The 25,130-nt window shown below is 36.2% G+C and overlaps 1 protein-coding gene and 1 non-coding gene across 6 annotated transcripts in view; one reads left to right on the top strand and one right to left on the bottom strand.

Annotated features, from left to right (window-relative positions):
• Positions 1-25,130, bottom strand: part of DISP1 (dispatched RND transporter family member 1) — a 169,269-nt gene that overhangs the window by 84,855 nt on the left and 59,284 nt on the right. The gene's annotated exons all lie outside the window — the stretch shown is intronic.
• Positions 24,120-24,226, top strand: LOC119245448 (U6 spliceosomal RNA). Its single transcript, XR_005125366.1, has one exon. It is a non-coding gene; the product is annotated as a U6 spliceosomal RNA (small nuclear RNA).

The following is a 25,130-nucleotide window of genomic DNA, read 5'->3' as shown; positions in this document are numbered from 1 at the left end:
TTAAATGTTAACCCAACAGAACTCTAAATATGTCATAATTCAACCTATATATATTTGCATTTTTATGCTCCAACTTGTTCCTAAAGGGTTTAAGGTTGCTAATTAATTCCTTTTTTAAAATTTTAGATATATGAATAATAAAATCCTCATCTAAAAAGTCAATAAGCTCAGTCTCAAAATATTAGTATCTGATTTGTATTTATCAGTAAACATCACAAGAATATTTTGTTTATCTAGTAAAATAGTTTAAAAAGGTAAAAATGTTCCAAAAATATCATTTTATTAAACATTGTTCTTATATAAGCTTAAGATATATTAACTTATCTAAACTTATTATAAGCTACCATATCAAGAGAAAAGATTTAGAAATGAACTATTAGCTTCTTTTGCATGTAGAGAATACTAATGTGTTAAAAAAAAGTCTACAAGTATGTTAGTACATAAATAACATCTTTGGTACAATTCAGAACTGTACTGACTTATGAAGTAATAGATCAAAGTCTTCAGAGGCTCACACAAATATATTTTCTGTCTAACAAAAATTCAGACTTCAAATTTAGAGACTACTTTCTAGTTTTGAAAAAATAAAATAGATTAAAAACCTCACACTGGCAGGTAACCAAACACCATGTATGTTTCATGTGATTTCTAAAGATATTTAAACCTTTACATAAAGAAACCAGAATATTTTTCAGCTGTTGTCCAGCACCTATTAGTTTCATCCTTCCTGATTAGGGAAAGGAATAAGCTGACTACTTTTCTTTTCCATAAAAGGAATCTGAAATACAGGAGTACACAGCACCTATATTAGGTTTTATTTGATCTGAACACAAATATGGAAACAGACAATGAAAATTAAAAATGTATTTAAGAACAAATACAAAGTTTACTCACTGAAATATCTCCTTATGAGGCAACACATGCATACAAGTATTCTAATGTACATCTCTAGCCTCTACGCAAATATCTCCCAGCCTGGGAATGTGTTTTGTATCTGATAAATTAAGGACTTAGAGCATTGATATTCTGTATTCTTGGACGGTAATGTCAAATACCTCTGATACCTTCTAATTTTACATAGGGTAGATTAAGGTCACATTACACCTAAAATTTCTAAGCAATCACATAGGCTGCTTAAACATGAGCTCTTTAAAACCAGTTTGCAAAACTTTTTGTTTTCTCATCCTAAAGGGAAAATGACAATAACTTAAGCAATTTGTTATATTGAAACAAATGATCTAAATTCTTCACATTATTATATAGATATATTTAAAATATAATTTTACATTTTAATATTTAGGTTTTACAATTAATGCTAATTTAAATATACCAACACATTACATATTTCTTTGCTCATATATGAAAGGGTCATCTCATACCTTCCATCTGGGTTTAATTTCCTTCTATTTGAAGCATATGATTTTGTAGCTCTTTTGTTAAAGAACATGAACAGTCACTGCAAATTCCAAAATGTCTTGGTTTCACTTTTACTCTTAAATTATTTCCCTGAGAACTTTGAAAACATACCACAGTCTTCTGCCTATAGGCCATTTACATGTCTTCTTTGAAGAAATGTCCATTTAGCTACACTGTCCATTTTTTGATTGGGTTCTTCTCTTTTTATTGAGTTATATGATTTCTTTGTAAATCTTGGATATCAGTCCCTTGTCAGATGTATGATATGCAAATATTTTCTTCCATTTTTTGGGTATCTTTTTATTTTACTGGTAGTTTCTTTCTTTTTCATGTAGTCCCATGTACTTATTTTTGCTTTTATTTTTCTTGCTGTTAGCACTGAGGCCCCAAAGACTTCCCTAAAGCCAATTTGTGGGAGTGTTCTGCCTATGTTTTCTTCTATATATATAATGGATTCTGGTCTTATAGCCAGGTCTTTAATCCACTTTGAGTTGATACTTATGTATGGTGTGAGAGAGTCGTCTAGTTTCATTTTTCTGCATGTATTTCCCAGTACCACTTGTTGAAGAGACTTTCCTTTCTCGATTGTATACTCTACTCTTGGCTCTTTTGTCACAGAATAACTGTCACAATGGATCACTTTTAAAGAAAACTTTGTGCCATATAAAAATAGAGTGGATATTTCAATAAATGTGTTCCCGTCCCCGACAGCCTGCTATGTGAACTCTCCTTACCATCTTTGAAAAAGATTCTTTGATAAGGCTTAAATTGTATAATACATAAGCCAGTGCAGCTTTCCATTCAAAATAATGTTTATAAGTCTGCAGTTAAATATCTTCCATATCCTATAAGCTATAATCCCTGAGAAAGTGACCAGAACTTTACTGAAAGGATTTAATAAGAAAGCTTATGTTTTTTCTCAAAGAACATGGCAAGTAATCAGATGTCAACAATTCATCTGCAGGATATCAAGACACAAAGCAGAAGAAAAAATGACAGTAAAAATGCACTACTGACTGTGAGATTTAAGACTTAAATGGAAGAAGACATACTCATATGATTCAGATTAGATATGGAATAGTTTTTTGAAAGTAAATCCAAATGGACATACTTGGTTTTTAAGACACATGTACTTTAACTAAGACACTAAGTACCTCAGCCTCTGAAAGTAAAGACAAGTATAATAAAACTCGTACATAGATTTGAAATATAAAACAATGAAATGAAAGTGAAAGCTATAGATATTAAGAACTGTTTCCCTGAGGGAATGGTGTCTACCTCATTATTTCCGGATTTAACTAGCACTATTTGGTACAAAACTATATTATTCATGACAGGTTCACTGAATTGACTCCTACAAAGTTTAATAATGCATTTTAGAAATTTCTCTGCGGCGCCGGTTCGATCCCCGGCTGCTCCCCGGCCACCGGAGGAGGGTCCCACATGGCGTGCAGACTTCTCCTGCCGCCCGCTGCTCCCCTCAGCAGTGTACTTCGGTCCTTCTGCCTGCTCTGCTCCCCGCTCTGGCTCTGGTGAATTCTCTCACCCTCCCGCGCTTCTGACTGTACCCAGTGCATGTATAAACAAAACAAACAAACCAGCAAACAAATAAATAAAGCATGCCTCTATAAAAAAAAAAAAAAAAAAAAAAAAAAATTAGAAATATAAGAACTTCCCATAAATTTACAAATAATTTTTAAAATATATAAAGCTATATAGCTTAATTTTATCATATTCTTATTTTCAAGCAACTTTATTGAAGTGTAATTAACACATAAAATGTAAAGATTTTAGGTATTAGTTCGATGGGTTTTGACAAATAGTTACATTAATGTAACCTGTATTCCAATCAAGCAATAGACTATTTCCATCACCATGGAAAGTTCTCTTTTCCTCCCTGAAGCCTATCTCCCCACTGCCCAGGTAACCACTAATCATGTTTTAGTTCTTAAAAAAAAGGAACCAAATAATATGTATTCTTTTATGCCAAATCTCTTTTATTAAATATTTGTCTGAGAGTCATCCATACTGTTACATATGTCAGTCATTGATTTTTATTGCTGAGGAGTATTCCATGAATGTATCACAATTTGTTTATCTATTCCCCTACTGATAGACATTTAGGTTGTTTCGAGTTTCTGTTTGTTATGAATAAAGCTGATATAAATAAGGACTTTTGTGAGCATTTAGTTTCATTTATTTTGGGTAAATGTGGAATTGCTGGATTGTAAGTGTTTTTGGTTTTTTTTTAAGATTTATTTATTTTCACACAAGAGCTGGGGTACAGGCCAGAGGCACCGGAGGGTGAGAGGATTCACCAGAGACAGAGTGGGGAACAGAACAGGCAGGCGACAGAAATACACTGCTGAGGGGTACAGCGGGCGCAACAGGAGAGGTCTGCGGCACCATGTGGGATTCTCGCAGGTCGGCTGGGATCGAACCTGCACTGCCAAGGCTGCTGACAGCTTCACAGCACGGCACTCAACCTGCTGCGCCACTGGGGAGGCCCTGGATTGTAAGTTTTTAAGAACTGCCTAACCATATGAATTTCATCAGTATTTGTTCTACTTCTTTGAAGAATGTCATTGAGATTTTTATTGGAATAGCATTGAATCTGTAGATTGCTTTTGGTAGGATGGTCATTTTAATAATGTTGATTCTTCCAATCCATGAGCAGGGGATGTCTTTCCATTTCTTTGTGTCTTCTTCGATTTATTTTAACAGTGTTTCATAATTTTCTTTGTATAGGTCTTTCCCCTCTTTTGTTAGGTTTATTCCCAAGTATTTGATTTTTGTGGTTTCAATTATAAAAGGGATGGTTTTCTTGATTTCTTCTTCTTCCAATTGTTTGTTTGTATATAGGAAGGCTGCTGATTTTTGTGTGTGGATTTTGTATCCTGCTACTTTACTGAACTGGTTGATTATTTTGAGTAGTTTTTTGTGGAGTTTTTAGGGTTCTCTATGTATATTATCATATCGTCTGCAAATAGTGATAGTTTTACTTCTTCTTTCCCTATCTGGATTCCTTGTATGTCTTTCTGTTGTCTTATTGGCCTGGCTAGGACCTCCACTATTATACTGAAGAGCAGTGGTGAGAGAGGACATCCTTGTCTTGTTCCTGATCTTAAAGGGAAGGCCTCAGCTTTTCACCATTGAGAATAATATTGGCAGTGGGTTTGTCGGATATGGCTTTTATCATGTTAAGGTATGTTTCTTCTATCCCGAGAATTTCAACATCCATTTCATCATAAATGGATGTTGGACTTTGTCGAATGCTTTCTCAGCATCTATTGATATGATCATATGGTTTTTATTTTTCTTTTCGTTGATGTGTTGGATTACACTTATCGATTTTCATATGTTGAACCATCCTTGTGCCCCTGGGATGAATTCCACTTGATCGTGGTGCACTATCCCTTTGATGCATTGTTGGATTCCATTGGCAAGGATTTTGTTGAGGATTTTTGCATCAGTGTTCATTAGGGAGATTGGCCTGTAATTTTCTTTTTTTGTGGTGTCTTTGTTTGGTTTCGGTATTAGTGTAATATTGGCTTCGTAGAACGTATTTGGTAATATTCCTTCTTTTTAATTTTTTGAAAGAGCTTGTGTAGGATAGGCACTAATTCACTGCTGAACATTTGGTAGAATTCATTTGTGAAGCCGTCTCCAGTCAAGAAATGGGCAGGAGAACTCAAAAGACATTTCTCCAGAGAGAAAATGCAAATGGCCAAGAGGCCTATGAAAAAATGTTCAGCATCCCAGATAATCAGGGAAATGCAAATTAAACCCACACTGAGATACCCCCTTACACCAGTAAGAATGGCACATATCAAAAAAAGCAAGCAACAAAAAATGTTGGTGAGGATGCAGTTAAAAAGGAACTCTCTGGGAGTGTGATGCCTCCATTTCCTTCTTTTTTTTTCAGTAGAGCTTTGGCTATTCGGGTTTTTTGGTGATTCCATATGAATTTCATCAATAATTGTTCTATTTCTTTGAAGAATGCCATTGAGATTTTGATTGGAATAGCATTGAATCTGTATATTGCTTTTGGTAGGATGGCCATTTTAATAATGTTTATTCTTCCAATCCATGAGCAGGGGATGTCTTTCCATTTCTTTGTGTCTTCTTCTATTTCTTTTAACAGTGTTTTATAGTTTTCTTTGTATAGGTCCTTTACCTCTTTTGTTAGATTTATTCCCAAATATTTGATTTTTTTTGTTTCGATAATAAAAGGGGTGGGTTTTTTGATTTCTTCTTCTTCAGATTTATTGTTTGTGTATAGGAAGGCTACTGACTTTTGCGTGTTGATTTTGTATCCTGCCACTTTACTGAATTGATTGATGAGTTGAATTAGTTTTTCTGTGGAGATTTTGGGGTTCTCTATGTATATTATCATATCATCTGCAAATAGTGATAGTTTGACTTCTTTTCCTATTTGGATTCCTTGGATGTCTTTCTCTTGTCTTATTGCTCTGGCTAGGACTTCCAGTATTATATTGAAAAGCAGTGGTGAGAGTGGACATCCTTGTCTTGTTCCAGATCTTAATGGAATTGCTTTCAGCTTTTCACCATTGAGAATGATACTGGCTGTTGGCTTGTCATAGATGGCCTTTATGATGTTGAGGTATGTTCCTTGTATCCCAAGAATTTCAAGGGCTTTTATCATGAAGACTTCAAACTCTACTACAAAGCCATAATCATCAAAACTGCATGGTATTGGAACAAGAACAGACATACAGACCAATGGAATCGAATAGAAAATCCAGAAATAAACCCACAGATCTATGGTCAACTAATCTTTGACAAAGGAGCAAAGACTATGCATTGGAGCAAAGAAAGTTTGTTCAATAAATGGTGCTGGGAAAACTGGGTCGCTACATGCAAAAGAATGAAGCTTGACCACTACCTCACACCATACACAAAAATCAACTCAAAATGGATTAAAGAACTAGACATAAGACCTGAAACCATAAAATACATAGAAGGAAATATAGGCGAAACACTACGGGATTTGCACATCAAAGACATCTTTACAGACACATCACCCAAAGCAGTGATAGTGAAGACAAAGATAAACAGCTGGGACTACATCAAATTAAAGAGCTTCTGCACAGCAAAAGAGACAATAACAAAAACAAAGAGAAACCCCACCAACTGGGAGAACATTTTTGCACCCAACACTAATGATAAAGGACTGATCACAAAAATCTGCAAAGAGCTGATGAGACTCAGCAACAACAAAGAAAATAATCCAGTCAAAACATGGGCAGAAGAGCTAAAAAGAAACTTCTCTGAAGAGGAGATGCAAATGGCCAACAGACATATGAAAAAATGCTCAACATCACTTGTAATCAGGGAAATGCAAATCAAAACTACCATGAGATACCATCTCACACCAGTGAGAATGGCACATATTAAAAAAACTAGCAACAACAAATGTTGGCGAGGGTGTGGAGAAAAAGGAACTCTTCTGCACTGTTGGTGGGAGTGCAAACTGGTCCAACCACTATGGAGAGCTGTGTGGAGATTTCTGGACCTACTAAACATAGAGCTTCCATAGGATCCAGCAATTCCACTCCTAGGTATTTACCCAAAGGACACAGAAACATCAATTCCAAAGAGCACCTGCACCCCTATGTTTATAGCAGCACTGTTTACAATAGCTAAGCTTTGGAAACAACCCAAATGCCCAAAAATAGATGACTGGATCAAGAAGATGTGGTACATATATACCATGGAATATTACTCAGCATTCAAAAAAGATAAACACATGCAATTTGCAGCAACATGGATGGCGCTGGAAGGGATCATGCTCAGCGAAATAAGCCAAAAAGAAAAAGAAAAATACCGGATGGTCTCACTCATAGCAGGAATCTAGAAAACTTAAATAAGGGACCAGGAAAATGAATATAAGAAAGTGAAAATCAAAATCAACAAAAAACTATGAACCAGAGACACTTTTTGGGGGGTGGGGGGAGGGAGGGGAAGGATTGGGGTCAGAATGGGGCGTTTGCAATTGTATGGGGGAATATAAAAATAAAATTTAATATTAAAAAAAAAATAAATAAAAAGGAACTCTCCTACATTGCTGGTGGGAGTACAAACTGGTCCAATCATTGTGGAAAGAAAGCTGTCTGGAGGTTCCTCAGTCTACTAAAAATGGAGCTACCATACGATCCGGCAATTCCACTACAAGGGATCTACCCAAAGGATTCAAAAACAGTGAGTCAAAAGAGCACCTTTACACCTATGTTTATTGCAGCACTATTTACAATAGGTAAAACCTGGAAACAACCCAAATGCCCAAAAATAGATGACTGGATCAAGAAGATGTGGCATATATAAACACTGGAATATTATTCAGCAATCAAAAAGATAAACTCATGCCATTCGCAGCAATGTGGATGGAGCTAGAAGGAATTATGCTCAGTGAAATAATCCAGAAGGAGGAAGAAAAATATCGGATGGTTTCACTTATAACAGGAATACAGGGGAACCAAATAAGACATCAGCATAAAAAAAATAATAACAGTACAAAATACAACAAAGCAAAAACAGACAATGATAAACCAGAGACATCCTGTAGGGGAGGAGGAGGGAGAGGGGTGAGAGGGAGGGAGGGAGGAGCACAGGGGACTGTGGTGATGGTGCACGGGTGCTTTGGGGAAGGAAATTCTATGGGGACTCAATCTGCTGGGGGGGGGAAGGAAATATTGTCTAAAAATGTAAAAAATGATAAATGTTAAAATAAAAAAAATCTAAAAAAAAACCAAAACTGCCTAACCATTTTGCAAGGGACTATGTCATTTTACACTCCCATCAGAAACATTCCACTTGTTCTGCGTTCTTTCCAATACTTGGCATTCTTAGTCTTTTCCATTTCAGCTATTCTGGCAATTGTAAGTGGTATCTATTGTGGGTTTTAAATAACCCACAAGTGGGTTTTCAAGTTTTTGCCCATTAAAAAAACTTGTCTTACTGTTTTGTAAGAGTTAATTAAATATTCTAAATACAAGCCTGTTGCCCTACTTTGTGCCTTGCTTTTTCAGTTTTTAAATGTTATCTTTTGAAGAGCAGAAATTTGTGATAACCTTTAAGTCTAACTTATCAAAACATTTCTTGAAGCACATTATGGTGAAGTAAGTCAGAGGAAGACAAACATCATATGATCTCACCATAGTAGTGAGATCATAAAATAATTCTGAACTCATAGATACAAAGAACAAATCAGTGGTTGCCAGAAGTGAGGATGGGAAGGTTTGCAATATGGGTGAAGGGGGTCAAAATGTACAATCTTCCAGTTATAACTTAAATAAGTACTATGGATGTCATGTACAACATGGTGGTTATTGTTAGTAACACTGTGTTATATATTTGAAAATTGTTAATAGAGTACATCTTAAAAGATCTCATCACAAGGCAAAATATATTCTAACATGTGTGGTGGTGTTTAACTAGACTTACTGTGGCGATCATTTCATTATACTATTTCATTGTATCATGTCACACTGTATTTTACTGTGTCAATTATACCTCAATATTTAAAAAGGCAGCTTATGAAATGGTATGTGTAATAGAATTCCAAAATCAATAAAAATGTATAAATGTATATAATTATAATATCTGAGCTTAAAAATAAAAAAAAAAAGGTCAGAGGGGGAAAATATAAATTTAATTTGGGATAGTAAATAGAATACCAAAAAACAATGTCAATGAAAGTAGGAGTTTATGTAATATAAATACGCCCAGTGTTCTGGGCAGAATAGGTTTCAGAGTTTGCTGTGGTTCAAACACTGACTGTGCCACCTACTTGGTTTCCCTTTTTCTAGTGAGTGCTTAAAATGAAATGATTAATAAATAGTACCTATCTAATACAACTGTTGAAGAGGATTCAATGAGGCTATGTTTATAAAAGCACTTTATACAGTGCTCAGTAGAATATCAATAAAAATGAATACCTGTCATTATCATTACTATTAAATACAGAAGTACTATATTTTATATCATAGTAGCTAATCAGTGAGTTTCTTTATATGGTGGCAAAATCTTTTAGAGAGATAAAGAAGCTTAAGCCACTTCGTTATTTGAGGATCTGAATGGCCTCACTATCATCTGTTAAGAAGCATACTTACCAAAACAGGACAATCAAATTCTTTTGTATTATGAATGCTTGCATTTTAAAAAGTAATGCTTTTAGCATCAAAAGTATAATGCATTATAATTGGATTATTCACATGCTCATTCCACTCTTTCTCTCCCTTTCTATGTTTCATTACTTAAATAAGACAAACTTCTTCCCAACTCAAAATCTTCATACTTACTGGTCTTTCTTTCTGAAATAAGATTTCCTTCCTCCCTGCTTCCTCTAGCTAACTCCTATTGCTATGGCTTGAACTGTGTGCCCCTAAACTTAATATGCTGAAGTACTAACTCCCAGTACCTCAAAATGTGATCTCATTTGGAAATAGCCATTGCAGAGAAATTCATTAAGATAAGGTCATACTGGGAGTAAGGTCAGCCCCTAATCCAAGATGACTGATGTCCTTATAAAAGGGAAATATGGAACCAGAGATGCACATAGTGAGAATGTAATGTAAACATGAAGGCAGAAATCAGGGTGATACATCTATAAGCCAAGGAATAATAAAGATTTGTAGCAAATCATTAGACACTACAAGAGGGGCATGGAACAGATTCTACCTTAGAACTCTCAGAAGGATCCAACCCTATCAACACCTTTACCTCAGACTTCTAATCTCCAGAACTACAAGACAATAAATTTCTATTGTTTTCACCACCTAGTCTGTGCCACTTGTCATGGCAACCCTGGGAACTAATACATGCTTCAGATTTTAGCTCAAAAGTCACTTCCTCTAAAAAGTTTTCCCTGACTCCTCCAAATGAACTAGTCTCCACCCCCTCCAACATATACCATTTCACAGCATTCTTTTTTTAAAAAAGATTATTTATTTATATAAGAACCAGGGTACAGGCCAGATGCGTAGGAGGGTGAGAGGAGTCACCAAAGACAGAGCGGGGAACAGAACAGGCAGACTGACAAACTACACTGCTGAGGGGAGCAGTGGGCGAGACAGGAAAGGTCTGCTGCGCCATGTGTGATTCTCGCTGGCCGGCAGGGATCGAACCCATGCTGCAGAGGCTGCGCAGACAGCTTCACAGTGCAGAGCTCAACCGCCTGCGCCACCAGTGAGGCCCTGTTTCACAGCATTCTTAACATTTACTTTATGTCATTTGTATTATTTATCCGGGTGATTAATTATCTGGTGTTAATGTCCTCTCCTAGTTTATAAAGATCAGACCTGGTACTTCTTTAATTCATCCTGCATTACCATCTTTGAAGCACTAATTTCTAGCTGAAATGATCTTAATTATTTATGTACTTATTTACTCCTTCTCCTACAGAATATAACCTCAGCTTGTAGAACTGTGCTGTGCCCGGTACAAGGCTAGTGTTAGATAATTCCCAATCAGATGAATATTAATGCACAAATAAACTCTCAGACTAGAACTTATGACTGTTTTGCTCACTATTGATTGTAACTCCAGTGTGCAATATATACAAAGTTGATCATATAGAGAGTAATCAATAATATAAGTGAGTAAATGAATGATGCTATTTCATAATGGAGACACTTCATGGTAAGGAAGCTTATAATCATTTAAAATATTGTCTGTCGATTATAACCTTCCATATACTAAAGGAAATCTTTTCTAGTAATAACGCGTCATTCATCAATTTACTTCTGCTTACCAGTTAATATTAAGAATATTTGCCAACAAAAGAACTCAAAAAGCACAGTTCTTAGTTATGACTGATCTCAAAATGATTTAAATCCATGGAAGGAAGCAAAACTTTTTATTACTTTCATTAAGATTTCTGCTCTGGGCCTCCCCTGGTGGCGCAGGCGGTTGAGCACCGCGCTATGAAGCTGTCCGCAGCCTCTACAGCGCCAGTTCGATACTAGGCAGCCCGCGAGGGTCCCACATGGTGCTGCAGACCTCTCCTGTCTCACCCACTGCTCCCCTCAGCAGTGTATTTCAGTCAATCTGCCTGTTCTGTTCCCCACTCTGTCTATAGTGAATCCTCTCACCCCCCCCACCAAACACCTCTGGCCTGTACCCCGGTTCTTGTGTAAAAATGAATAAATAAATCTTTAAAAAAAAAAAATTCTGCTCTCTAACAGTAAGATGGAAAAGATTTAAGAAAACTTTTTTTAAAGATGATCAAAAATAAAGTTTGATTTTCTTTGAATATGAATATTGCTGTAGTAATACTAGCAACAGTAAGACGTGTGAAAATTATTTTCATCCATTATTCCATGTCTCTAATAGAGTAGGTTTTTTTCTTTTTCTGTTTCTTGTCACTTTTGCCCCATTATGTGTGTAACTAGGACTATGAGAAAAAGAGTCAAAGGGAGAGAATGATAAATAATTTAAAATTTACATTTGAAAGAAAAACAGTGTCACAAGAGCCAAAAGACAATATCCCAAATGCTACTGTTTGTACTCTCACCTTTAATCAGAAAATCTCTTGAAAGAGTTCCTTTTAAACAGGAATCTTACAGAATTGCAGAAAAGCACTTATTGGGGGAAAACAGATTCACCTATCATCAATCAGTTCAACAGACAAGGCAGACAAGGTAAATGGATACCAAACAAAAGCCTGGCTTTCAAAGGATTAAACATCAATTTATTTAACACTGGCTTACTCAGTTTCTGAGGATTTTTTTCTTTCCTCATTGTTAACTTAAAAATTCTTGACCTCAGAAAGGATCCCAATTCCTTTTCCCAAAATACACCATAACACAAAACACAGAAATACAAATTACACACCACAAAGTATAAAATATATATTTCAAAGAGTTAAAATCTCAGAAAAATAACTATTTTAATGCTTCACGTTGAAAAAAACGACTAAACTAAGAAATCTCTTGAAAGTCTTTCAAATAGGAAAAATAAAACAAAAATGGGATATGATGACTTACTTAAGATAAGGTTGTCACTAACCACAAAAAGACACTTTAAAATTTTTGTAGCCCTAATAAAAGTTACCATGGCTGGCTGATGTTTAGGAAGATGTACACTCTCACAGATTATGGGAAAAAATAAGAATTATCCAAAGACTTTCTGGCTTGTCTATTATCTTCAATGTACAACAGAATTTATTCTATTATCAGAATACATTCTGATAAAATCATTGACAAGCTCAAAATTTAAAAGACTTCCCCATTATTTTGCACATTCTAATGTCATATCTTTATACCACCCCACCATTAGCATTTCCTTGCTACAGAAAAAATTTACTAAAAGTAAATCTTTTAATTCTTTTTCATTTGATAAAAACACCACAGAAATTTTTACTTTTAAAATTCTTTCTTTCTTAAGATTGATTTGTCCAACCTGAATAAAAGTTTGAGCTTTTTACTTTTACAGGAGGGGCTGTTCATTATACAGTAAGTCCTCACTTAATGTTATCAATAGATTCTTAGAAACTGTAACTTTAAACAAAATCATGTATAACAGAATCAAAACCAACTTTAGGCTAACTAACATAAACAAGGGTTAGAGTTAAGTTCCTATGGCCTATTTCTGACATAAAACATCATCAAACTTCTAAAGACCCTAAATACTTTTACTATTAAACAATAATTTGTACTCATTTTCCAACCTGCTTATTCCAGCTCAGGATCTGGGGTATATGGAGCCTCTCTTGGCAGCTCAGGACAAAAGGTGGGACCCAACCCTGGATAGGACACCTTTCCACTGAAGAGCACACACATGCCTCCACACACCCAGACTGGGATAACTAAGACATGTCAATGAATCTCACATGCACATTTTTGGGATGTAGGAGAAAATCTGAGTATCCACAGAAAACCCATGCAGGCATGGAAAGTGTGTGAACACCACACAGACTGTGGCTCTTACTGGGAAGAAAATAACTCCTCCTCATCAGAGGTATAATGGTGTGACATTGAATAAAAAACAATGTTATTTAAGGACATGTTGTGTATGTGCATATAGCAAATGTGTATATAGAGATTGCTCCATCTCATTCATGCCCATGAGTAGCCAGCTTGGATTTCACTTGGATGCTTACTATAATTGGCTAGTATATGATTGGCTAAATTGAAAGTGCTAGTGGGGGCCTCCTTAGTGGCCTAGGGATTAAGTCTCAGTACTATCACTGCTACAGCCTGAGTTCCATACCTGGCCAGGTAACTAACCCAGATATGGCGCAGCAGACCTCTCCTGTCTCTTCTGCTGTTCCCCTCAGCAGTGTATTTCAGTAAATCTGCCTGCTCTTCTTCCCACTCTGTCTCTAATGAATCCTCTCACCCCACGTGCAGGTCTACACCCCAATTCGTCTACACAAAAAATAAATAATATCTTAAAAAAAAATTGCTAGTGGGCTTTTCTCTCCATGACACTCCCATCGCTTAGAACCTGAAGTAGGGCCACATGGTTTAACTGTATAAAGATAAACCATCTCCTATTGATGGTCTTAAATAAAACAACTGAAATGCCAACTTGCTCCTAACATTCAGGCAAATCCACTTTGCAAACCTACTCTAAACTGTGGACTCTTTGAAGTTCTACAGTCAATATTTCAGGGATTTGTAGACAAGGACCCAGGAGAGTCCCAATCTGAATCCAGAATCAATATTAGCTACTGAAACAGTCAAATGATAACAGCTCAAGCAGTGTTACTTCTCTGCTATTACCTGTTTCAAACTGCCAAATTAGGACAAAAGTTCTGTTTCCATTCTCAAAGTCATCATTACTTTGAACATTAAAATATTAAAAACAAAACCAAAGTGATGTTTACAAGTAATTTCCTAGTTAAATAAACAATTATGCCTGAAACTAGCATTAAGTATTTTGAACTACAAGGGCCTCCCCTGGTGGTGCAGGGGGTTGAGCGCTGCGCTGTGAAGCTGTACGCAGCCTCTGTAGTGCCGGTTCGATCCGGCTGGCCGGTGAGGGTCCCACATGGCACGGCAGACCTCTCCTGTCTAGCCCGCTGTTCCCCTCAGCAATGTATTTCGTCAGTCTGCCTGTTCTGTTCCCCACTCTGTCTCTGGTGAATCCTCTCACCCTCCCGCGAATTGGCCTGTACCCCATTCTTATATAAATAAATAAATCTTTTAAAAAATTATAAAAAAAATATTTTGAACAACGAATTTAAGAGCAATGGAGAAGAAAATACCTCGACAGTTTTTCATCTCAATTGTCTGCAAATTGTCCAGATGCTCTGGCTATGATCAGAAGAACAGCCAATCAGAAGGATAACAAAAAGGCAGGAAAATAAGGGCTTGTGTTAACAGGTATTCAAACAAGTATTTCAAAAATGTGCCTGTCTTAACAAGCAACATTTTAAGGTGTATGAGGGTAACACACACTAGCTTTCAATTTTCAATGTCCCATTAGCCTGACATCAGGGAAGAAACTTGAGAACTTGGTATCTCTGAAACTGAACCTTCAGCTTCAGAGATTGTTTTTCCTATTCAAAATCACTTTTGCTGGCTTTTAAAAATATCTCAATCACACACTTTGTGTTAATGTAGGGGTGTCCTTTTACCAGTAAACTGGTCCATCCCAGAAATGTCTGCAGTTAAACAAGCTAGTGTACAAGGATTCTGAGAGATGCATTACCTGGGACTGTAAATTCCCATTAGGAATTGTTTCTGAACAACTAATCCTCTACCTTTGAGTAAGCCAGATTAACTCCAAATGATCTCTCTTGAAATTCTTTAAATAAACATGTTTCAAATCACATGTAGCTATTTTCAACTCCCTTTTGCCAAAGAGTTTTTCTTTCTAGGTTTTCTAGGTCCAATGATTGTCCCTATGTACTCAAAGATTGCCTTGAGTGACTCTGCTTCAAAGGAAATGCAACATAAGATTGCCTCTCAAAACAGTTCTGACATCAAAGTACACTCCAGCTTCCTGTACCTTTGGAATTGACAGGGTTAGTCTATGCAAGTTAAGGAACTTCAAAGAGCTGGCCCCCAGCCAGCCACGTTCAAGCTCAGTTGCCTCCTATACTATATTAATCCTCCTTAAGGAAGAAATTCAGGTATTATTTACCAGAGATCTACTTTGCCTTCATACGTGGATGGAGAATTGCTTGAAAATAAGCTTGGGGGCATTGTTGACTTTTTCATTGTAATCGTAAAGCACATAGTAGGTGCTCAATAAATATTTGATGTATGGACTCTCAACTTGATAGCAGATGAAACAAATACAAACTAACAAGTGTGGCAACTACTCCTATCATCAGAAGTGTTACCTAATAAGCCTCAGAATGTGTCTCTACTCCCTTTTCTGGTGTTCGCTCACCACTCATTCATATTTCCCACTGCCTACCTCTTTTAGCCATTAGAATCAGAAATATGTAGAGAAACATGAAAGGAATCTGTGTCAGCTCCATTATCTGAGTTGGAGAGGTATCACTGAAAGTTCTTTCCCCTCACCCTTTTGTCTCCCCATAGCTGAGAGGGGGACTCTTTATACTATATTTAGCTATATTATATACCTTAGTTTAACCTCTATATATCCTTTCACACTGTCCTTTAGGGATTTTCAAATTTATCACATGGCAGAGCATCAGAAAATCAGGATATTCTTTATGAAGTATCATGTTGGCTCTTGGTGAGATACCATAAAACAGGATATTTTTAATATGTCTTACAGATTAGGAATATTTGCATAGAAGAAAATATTACTGTGTATATATTTTTAAGTAAACTCAACCAAGAGTTGCTATATTACAACAAAAACAAGCTTATGAATTTTAAATAATTTCATTAATAATAGAATGTACATCAATAATATGATTTTACTGTTCACTTGTCTTGCTGTCTAATTTTTACTAACAGAAAAGAATATAGTTATGAAAACTTACCAGAGAAAAACTAAAAAAATGAACAAATTCTATACATTTAACTTACCATTTTCTAGCCAACTTAAAAAAGGCCACCTTTACTGGACTTAGCAGGATACAACCTATGTGGCTTGTAGTATGAGAAAGTACCACAGAAGCCTAATTTGGGAATCACAATATGACATAATGAGAGCAAAATAGATGAGATGACTGCACCCCAAAAGCAATCCCCACTTATGCCCCTGCCAAACCTCTCCAGAGAAGTATATTGAGCCTTCTGGAGGCCACAGATCACATTGGCAACTCCTTCCTTAGCTTAGAAAGAAGGGAACTGTCTGGGGATACCAGAGGATCTGGGATCTGCATTGTCAAAACTATTTTCATAAAAAATATTAAGTCATTGTATGCCTTTTCCACTCTCATTCTTTCACAAGTATTCAATGGTGTTTCAGAAGCTACCTGATATGTGATACCGCAACAGATTGGATGTAAATGCCGATAGGAAAATCCAGCTGTCCATATTAAGCCAGATGTTAGAGATTTGCAAACAATGTAAAATAATGCCACTATTCTCATCTTCTATTTTGGGAAATACAGTCATTTTTCATGAAATATTATTCATATGCAATCATTTTATTTTTTAAGTATTTTTAAATTGTTTTAATTTTTACTATTGTAAAGACTAATACAGTCTGGTTTAGAGAGTAGGAAATAACTTGGCAAAGACTGCTAGGAAAGAGAAACATGAGACTTAGATACAGGTTTAGAGTAAGTAAGAGCTAAGAAGCTAAATATCCACAGGGCCTGGGTAAGTTAATTCATGTATACATATAACTATAAACCTACAATTATTTTGTGTTAGAAGATTCCATAATTCTCATTAATTGGTACTAGAACAACTCAATCTAAGTAATGTATTTAGTCACTTAAAGATTAAGATTCCTTACTCTCTGTTAGGGATGAGGGATCATGTGTGGCCAAATATGCAGAGTGAAATTAATCATTAATAATATCTATTATTAGTGAATATATCTAATAAGTTGGAGAACTGGGATTCAAAATCAGAAAGTATGACTTCAGAGTTAGTGCAATAAACTGATTACACTGCAGATTCTCAGGCCCAAGTTCAGATCTAGTGACTCAGAATCTGCCTTTCCACTAGATTCCAGATGATCTAGTTTGCACATTAAAATTGAAATGCAAAGTATCTCCCCACACAATACTTATTAATTACAAAGGGAAAGTGTTTACAGAGTAAAAAACTGGGTGGATACCTTAATCAGAGTCAAAGTTAACATCATCATGATAAAGACATACTGACATCATGTACCAATGCACGAGATGTGGACAGCCAATTCTACCCAAAATGCACAGCCTGAATCTAATTAAAAGAAACACTTACAGGGGGGGCTCCCTGGTGGTGCAAAGGGTTAAGCGTCAGCACTATGAAGCTAGTAACTAGTTACCTAGTTGGGGTAACTAACAGTTACCTACCTGGGTAACTGTTAGTTACCCCAGCCTCTGCAGCACAAGTTTGATCCCGGGCCAGGTTGCTGACTCACAAGGCGCAACAGACCTGTTCCTGTCTTGCCCGCTGCTCCCCTCAGCAGTGCACTGCTCCCCTCAGCAGTGCATTTCAGTCAATCTGTCTGTTCTGCTCCCCACTCTGTCTCTGGTGAATCCTCTCACACACACCCCACCTCTGGTCTGTACCCCAGTTCTTGTATGCATAAATATTTCTTTTTGAAAAAAGAAACACCTATAAATATACCTAAATTGAGGAACATTTTACAAAAAAGAAACTGAAAAGTAATCATCAAAATTGTAATGGTTGTGAAAGAAAAGAAAAACCGAGGAGCTATCACAGGTTAGAAGAGAATAATAGAACATAATAATAACAGCAATGTGGGATCCTGGGCCAAAGAAAAGATATGTGAGAAAATTGGCAAAATAAGGTTTATAGATCAGGTTAATTTCTTTATTTTAGTAACTGTATTATAGTTATATATAACATGAAGAAGAGCTGGTTGAAAGGTCAAAGGAAACTCTGTAAGTTTTCTGAAGGCTAAAAATTCTTTAAAATTAAAAAGTCGAGAAAAACAAAGTCCTTGGGTCTAAGTGAATGCGTAAGAATTCCAGGGTATGGAGACCTAGGAATTTGTATTTTTAAATAGTCAAATAATTCTGAGTTAGTTACCTGGCAGGAGTTTGGGGGACCTAATCAGCAATCAGGATTTAGAAAAAAGAAAATTTGATACTAAGGGTTATCATTTACTGACAGCCAACTACAGGTCAGGAACTCTTCTAAGCTACCCAGATAAGACAATCAGAGTCGGGGCCTCCCCGGTGGCGCAGCGGTTGAGCGCTGGGTTGCAAAGCTGCCTGCAGCCTCTGCAGCGCTGGTTCAATCCCCGGCTGCTCCCCGGCCACCAGAGGAGGGTCCCACATGGCGCGCAGACCTCTCCTGCTGCCCGCTGCTCCCCTCAGCAGTGTACTTCGGTCCTTCTGCCTGTTCTGCTCCCCGCTCTGGCTCTGGTGAATTCTCTCACCGTCCCGCGCTTCTGACTGTACCCAATGCTTGTATAAATAAATAAATCTTAAAAAAAAAAAAAAAAAACTTAATAGAAGACAATCAGAGTCCATGTCTTCAGGGAGAGGGGGTGGCATCCACAAAGCCTGTATGGAATTAGCTCAGAACATCCTTTCCCCCTAACAATTCCCCCCTTTCATTTTTTGCCACCATTTCCATGGTGTTGAAGATCAAATGTATGGATGCCAGGGTACAGTCTCAGATGAAAATTTTTCTCAGGGTTCCCACTGGAAAGCAAAGACACTGGGAACTACAAATCCCAGGATCCCCAAAGGGAAGTTGAGAGCACCTAAGGGCGGAGTTCAGCAGCCATTTTCTCTGTTTGTAAATAAAAACTAGCCATGTTAGTGGGGTCTGGCACATTTGTCTTTGTGCTCTTGGCCAAGCAGGTTTGGTCTTAGCGGGTCATTTGGGATTCCAGGTCAGCGGAATGGGTAGGACACATTTAAGAATTTCTCTCTCTCTTTTCTCCCTGAGTTGTACATTTCCTCATTCCCCTTCCCTTGTAAATAAACCTTTTGTTAGCCTTTAAAAAAAAATTAAATTAAAAAAAAGAGTCCATGATTTCAAAGGACTGTCAGTCTAATGATTTTCCTTATTATCAAAGTCCCTCTCACCTTATAAGTGTGACTGCCCTCCATTTTAATACAGATGTATTTTGCATTTTGTCTACTTGTAAGCTGAGGCAACATATTGTCAATTTTGTGTTTTAAGTATAGAATTTTAACACTACACACTGTACATTTCCAGAACTTTGTATATAATTGCAATATAGCTTTTGCAAGTATACTTAAACTATATGTGTATAATTAGCAACCCTGAACATGCATGTGGCTATGCAAATATTTCTTGTAACTCTTGTATAGTCCATCTCTAAACAATGCAGGATTATTTTTATTTTATCATATTTTTATTTTAAATATGGCAACTGAAAAAAGTAGTTTCTATAAAAACTTTGTACATGGGTATACCCTGGTGGTGATTGTGGCTATTTTCTGCTTAGTCTTTTCCATCATTTTCATAGGATAAATTTTCATACTTGAAATTACTTGGTTAAAGGTTCTGAATATATTTATGGTGCTTAAATTGCTGTGTCAAGTTGCCCTCTAAATCCTGTAACTTGGCAAATATTGGGTCTTATCTTCTTAAAAAATGTTTGTTTAAAATACATGAAATTATTTTCCTACATAAGTGCTACCCCATATATTTCTTTGCTATAGGAAAAAATACAGTTTTTCAGCATGTACTTTTTCTAAAGGCTGGTCCAATTACCTTACATATTTCACTAAAGTCTTTACATATGACAGGCCTCATCATTTTTTTTTAAGATTTATTTTTATTTATGCATACAAGAGCTGGGGTACAGGCCAGAGGTGCAGGAGGGTGAGAGGATTCACCAGAGACAGAGTGGGGAGCAGAACAGGCAGACAGACCAAAAGCACTGCTGAGGGGAGCAGTGGGCGTGACAGGAGAGGTCTGTCGTGTCATGTGGGAATCTCCCTGGCCAGCCAGGAATCAAACCCATGCTGCAGAGGCTGCGTACAGCTTCACAGTGCTGCACTCAACCCACAGCACCATCAAGAAGGCCCATGCCTCATCATTCTTTCTAAAAAATTTCCTTGTAAAAAGTTATCTATTTTAGTTTCTCTAACAGTATCTTTAATTTCTCAATGCATATGAATTTCTAAATATTTATACAAATACACAAAGCTGATGTTTAACATAGTCTTTTTTTTTTTTTTTAAGATTTTATTTATTTATACAAGAGGTGGGGTATAGGCCAGAGGTGCAGGAGGGTGAAAGGATTCACCAGAGGCAGAGTGGGAGCAGAAGAGGCAGATGGATAGAAAGCATTGCTGATGGGAGCAGCGGACAAGATAGGAGAGGTCTGCTGCGCCATGTGGTAATCTCACTGGCTGCAGGGGATCGAACCTGCGCTGCAGAGGCTATGGACAGCTTCACAGTGTTACACTCACCCCTCTGCTCCACAAGGAGAGGCCAACATAGTCTTAAATGTCATCATCATCAATTATTTCCAGTAGGTTTACCCTGTCATAAGATGATAAAGAATGTATGTGATTCCATCATAAAATGTTTTCTTAGTTTTCCATGGAAAACCAAGTCAGAAAGATGGGAAATGGCTTAAAAGCAAAACACAATATAGGAAGTTTTAAAATTGGAACAAAGGAAACATACAGAAATTTTTTTCTCCATTCATAAAGCTGCAGAGAATTTAGTTCCTTTATTATCCTGCAAATTTGCAATATTTCTTCTTCTCTCTCTAAATAAACTTCAACTCTAATGCAGACAAGAGAAGATCCCACCAAACTTCAATTTTCTTCTCCTTCTGCCATTGTATTGTAGTTCTTCTAAATATTTGCTATTCTCAGATTACTAAAATAGAATGAGAAACGTTTCTTTGTAGTGCAGATGATTGGAATACTCTCTGTTATTTATTAGTAAGGGAAAACTCACACACCTATAAGGAGGATCTACATTTAGAAGCTAAATTTTCAAAGAAGTGACAAAATCACTGAAAAAAAAGATTTGCAATGTACATTTTATTTTAATTCTTGATTATCTCACAATAAAAATACAAATGGTAAATAAGTCATAATGGAAAAATTAAAAAACCCTGAAATTTCTCTGTTATCAAATTCAGATAGGAATCAGGTAATTCTTGTATGTTTGTATAGCATGTCCCTTAAATATTTGTCAAAATTCTGATTCTATAGAAAAAAAAATCTGCTGTTTTCCAAAATATTATTCAAATTAAAGTTCATAACACTCTCCACCTCAAAATTTCCATTTTGATAATCTAATCTTGTTGACTGCCTTATGAAATGTTTTAATTTGGTTTAATTTTATGTGTTCATGTTTGATACACAAACATACATAAATACATATGGAAGGAACTTGCTCAAAAATTTATTCTAGTCCACTCTCTTTAAAAGCGGAATATCTTTTGTGTCCCTTCAAAATCTGAATGAAAGATTGTCAAAGCAATATTTTTCCTTTAAACCAAATTAAAGGTATAAATAACCTATGACAATCTTCAATCACAGTAACTGAAAATAATGTGTTGCTAATTTTACAAATGCAAACTCTAGCCTACTGCCAATAGGTTTTTGTCAATAAATTCATTATGGAACTGCACAAAAGGCTCTACACCTCAACACTGTAAAGAGAACTGCAAGACCTGAACATTTTGTTCCTTTATTAAAATCCATTAATGTGCACAACTGAAATGCTATCTTTATCAACTTATCTTTATCATCCTTCAAGGACATTGACAAATTTTGCTTTAGTGGGATATTGTGGACCTGTTAAAAAAAGTTAGGTCAAATTTTCTAGAACTATTTTAGATATTATATTTTAAGGTAACTCAGGAAAGTCAGTTTCCATAGAACCATCTTTATTCTTTTTTTTTTTTTATCAGTTTTCTTTTTTTTTTTTTTAAAGATTTATTTATTTATTTATACAAGCACTGGGTATAGTCAGAAGTGCGGGAGGGTGTGAGAATTCACCAGAGCCAGAGCGGGGAGCAGAGCAGGCAGGAGGACCGAAGTACACTGCTGTGGGGAGCAGCAGGCGGCAGGAGAGGTCTGCGCGCCATGTGGGACCCTCCTCAGGTGGCCCGGGGAGCAGCCGGGGATCGAACCTGCGCTGCAGAGGCTGCAGGTAGCTTCGCAACCCAGCGCTCAACCGCTGCGCCACCGGGGAGGTCCAGAACCATCTTTATTCTTAAGTGGTTCAATCAAAAAGAAAAAATGTTGCCCTCTTTTAAAAATAAACCTAGGTTCTTCTCATTTCAACACCATGAAAAAGGAATCTGGGGCCTCCCTGGTGGTGCAAGGGGTTAAGATGCAACCTATGAAACTGTCGATAGCCACTGCAGCACTAGTTCGATGCCCGGCCAGGGAGCTACCAACATGGTGCAGCAGACCTCTCCTGACTCGCCCACTGCTCCCCTCAGCAGTGTACTTCGGTCAATCTGCCTGTACTGTTCCCCACTCTGTCTCTGGTGAATCCTCTCACCCTCCACACCTCTGGCCTGTACCCCAGCTCTTGTATGCATAAATAAAAATAAATCTTTAAAAAAATAAAAGAGTAAGAGATACCATTGCACGAGTCTTTATTCTACTGTAATGAAATTCCTTAAAAAAAAAAAAAAAAGGAATCTGCTACAGAGGTCTGGGCAGAATGCATTGCCTAGCATGGAAAGTTCATCATAAAAGTGATTTTAAGTAAATAATGTTCATTTTCTTTTTCAATTACAAAGGTAGTATAGACATACTGAAAGAAAAAAAAAAAACTGGACCCACAGAGAAGCATAAACAGTGTAGAAAAAATCAGGTGTGATCCCAAAGCCTGAATACCCTCTGTATTCTTAACAACTTATATTTCATAGATAGCAATCTCATCATTTTTGATGTAACTACAGTATTCCTAGCTTGTTTTTGGCTTCTTTTGTTTATAAGTTTCATGTCTTTAAATGACTAAGTTTAAAATATAGTCTTCATATCTGTAGATATATATAATGACTATAGAATTTTTAAGAGTGAAAAATCCACAGTATATAAATATTCCTTATAAAATTTGCAAAATTTCTTTACCAGTCCTCATGACATCACAGATTAATATATTTATATATCAATATATTATTTATTTTACCATTACCACCTCCTCATTAACACAGAATTCCTCAATTTCAACAACCAATGCTAAACATACTTAAGAGTGATAAGCAGGCATCAAATATGCTTTTTTGGGTTTAAATCACATCAGTATATTTTACATGGCAAAGGAGTTGGAAAAGTAAAAATATTTCACTGAGGTCTTAAACTATTATACCAGGTGTCTTACTGCCAGAGAATGGGCTGTTACTCAAGATATTAAATAATTATGCTTCCAAAATAAATGTTACACTAAAAAGCACAATTAAAAAACTAATAACTTCAAAAGTCCTTCCCTGAAAGAGCCAATTTCAGTATAAAGTAAAACTATTAGAATCCTTAATCTATTATAGGACTAAAAGATCGCCAAATAAACATATTAATTAAAATGCTGGGTTTATTTAAACCCCAAAGAAGAATTTATAATCTTCCTACACATAAAAACAGTAAAGCACAGATCAGATTTCCTGAAATTAATTTTTGAAGTTTACAGAAGCTCCCTTAACATCTTTTAAAGAATTAAACAGAAGTGCTCACTTGGGCAGCACAAATACTAAAATTGGAACGATACAGAGAAGATTAGCATGGCCCCTGTGAAAGGATGACACGCAAATTTATGAAGTGTTCCGTATTTTTTGAACTAGAAAAAGAACAACAAAAAACCCCTAAAACCAGAAGAAGAAAGGAAATAATAAAAATCAAGGCAGAAATAAATGAAATAGAAATTAAAAAATCAATCCAAAAGATTAATGAAACCAAAAGTTGGTTCTTCGAAAAAATAAAGAAAATAGACAAATCCCTAGCCAGGCTTACAAAGGAAAAATGGGAGGAAGGACAAATAAATGGATCACAAATGAAAGACGAGAAATCACAACAGACACAGCAGAAATCAAAAGAATAATCAGAAACTACTATAAACAGTTATATGCAAACAAGTTCAACAATCTAAAAGAGATGGACAAATTCCTACAACTTTCCAATCACCCAATGCTAGATAAAGAAGAAATAGAACACCTAAGCAGACCAATTACAAGCAGCAAAATTGAAATGGTAATCAAAACCCTCCCCCAAAACAAAAGCCCAGGACCAGATGGATTTACAAATAAATTCTACCAAACATTCAGAAATGAATTAGTGCCTATCTTTCCTATACAAACTCTTTCAAAAAATTGAGAAGGAAGGGATAATACCAAACATATTCTATGAAGCCAACATTACACTAATACCAAAACCGAACAAGGACAACACAAAAAAAGAAAACTACAGGTCAATCTCCCTAATGAACACTGATGCAAAAATCCTTAATAAAATCTTAGCCAACCAAATCCAACAAAGTATCCAAAAGATAATTCACGACCAAATAGGATTTATTCCAGAGACATAAGGATGGTTGAACATCCCAAAATCAATTAATGTAATCCAACACAACAACAAAAGAGATATAAAAACATATGATAATATCAATATGCTGAGAAAGCTTTAAACAAAGTACAACATCCATTTATTATAAAGGCCCTTGAAATTCTTGGGATACAAGGAA

This window comes from Talpa occidentalis, unplaced genomic scaffold (assembly GCF_014898055.3).
Source record: "Talpa occidentalis isolate TD23 unplaced genomic scaffold, MPIMG_talOcc4v2.1 talOcc4.14, whole genome shotgun sequence".
NCBI classification, from domain to species: domain Eukaryota; kingdom Metazoa; phylum Chordata; class Mammalia; order Eulipotyphla; family Talpidae; genus Talpa; species Talpa occidentalis.
This window is presented reverse-complemented; position numbering and strand designations above follow the sequence as displayed.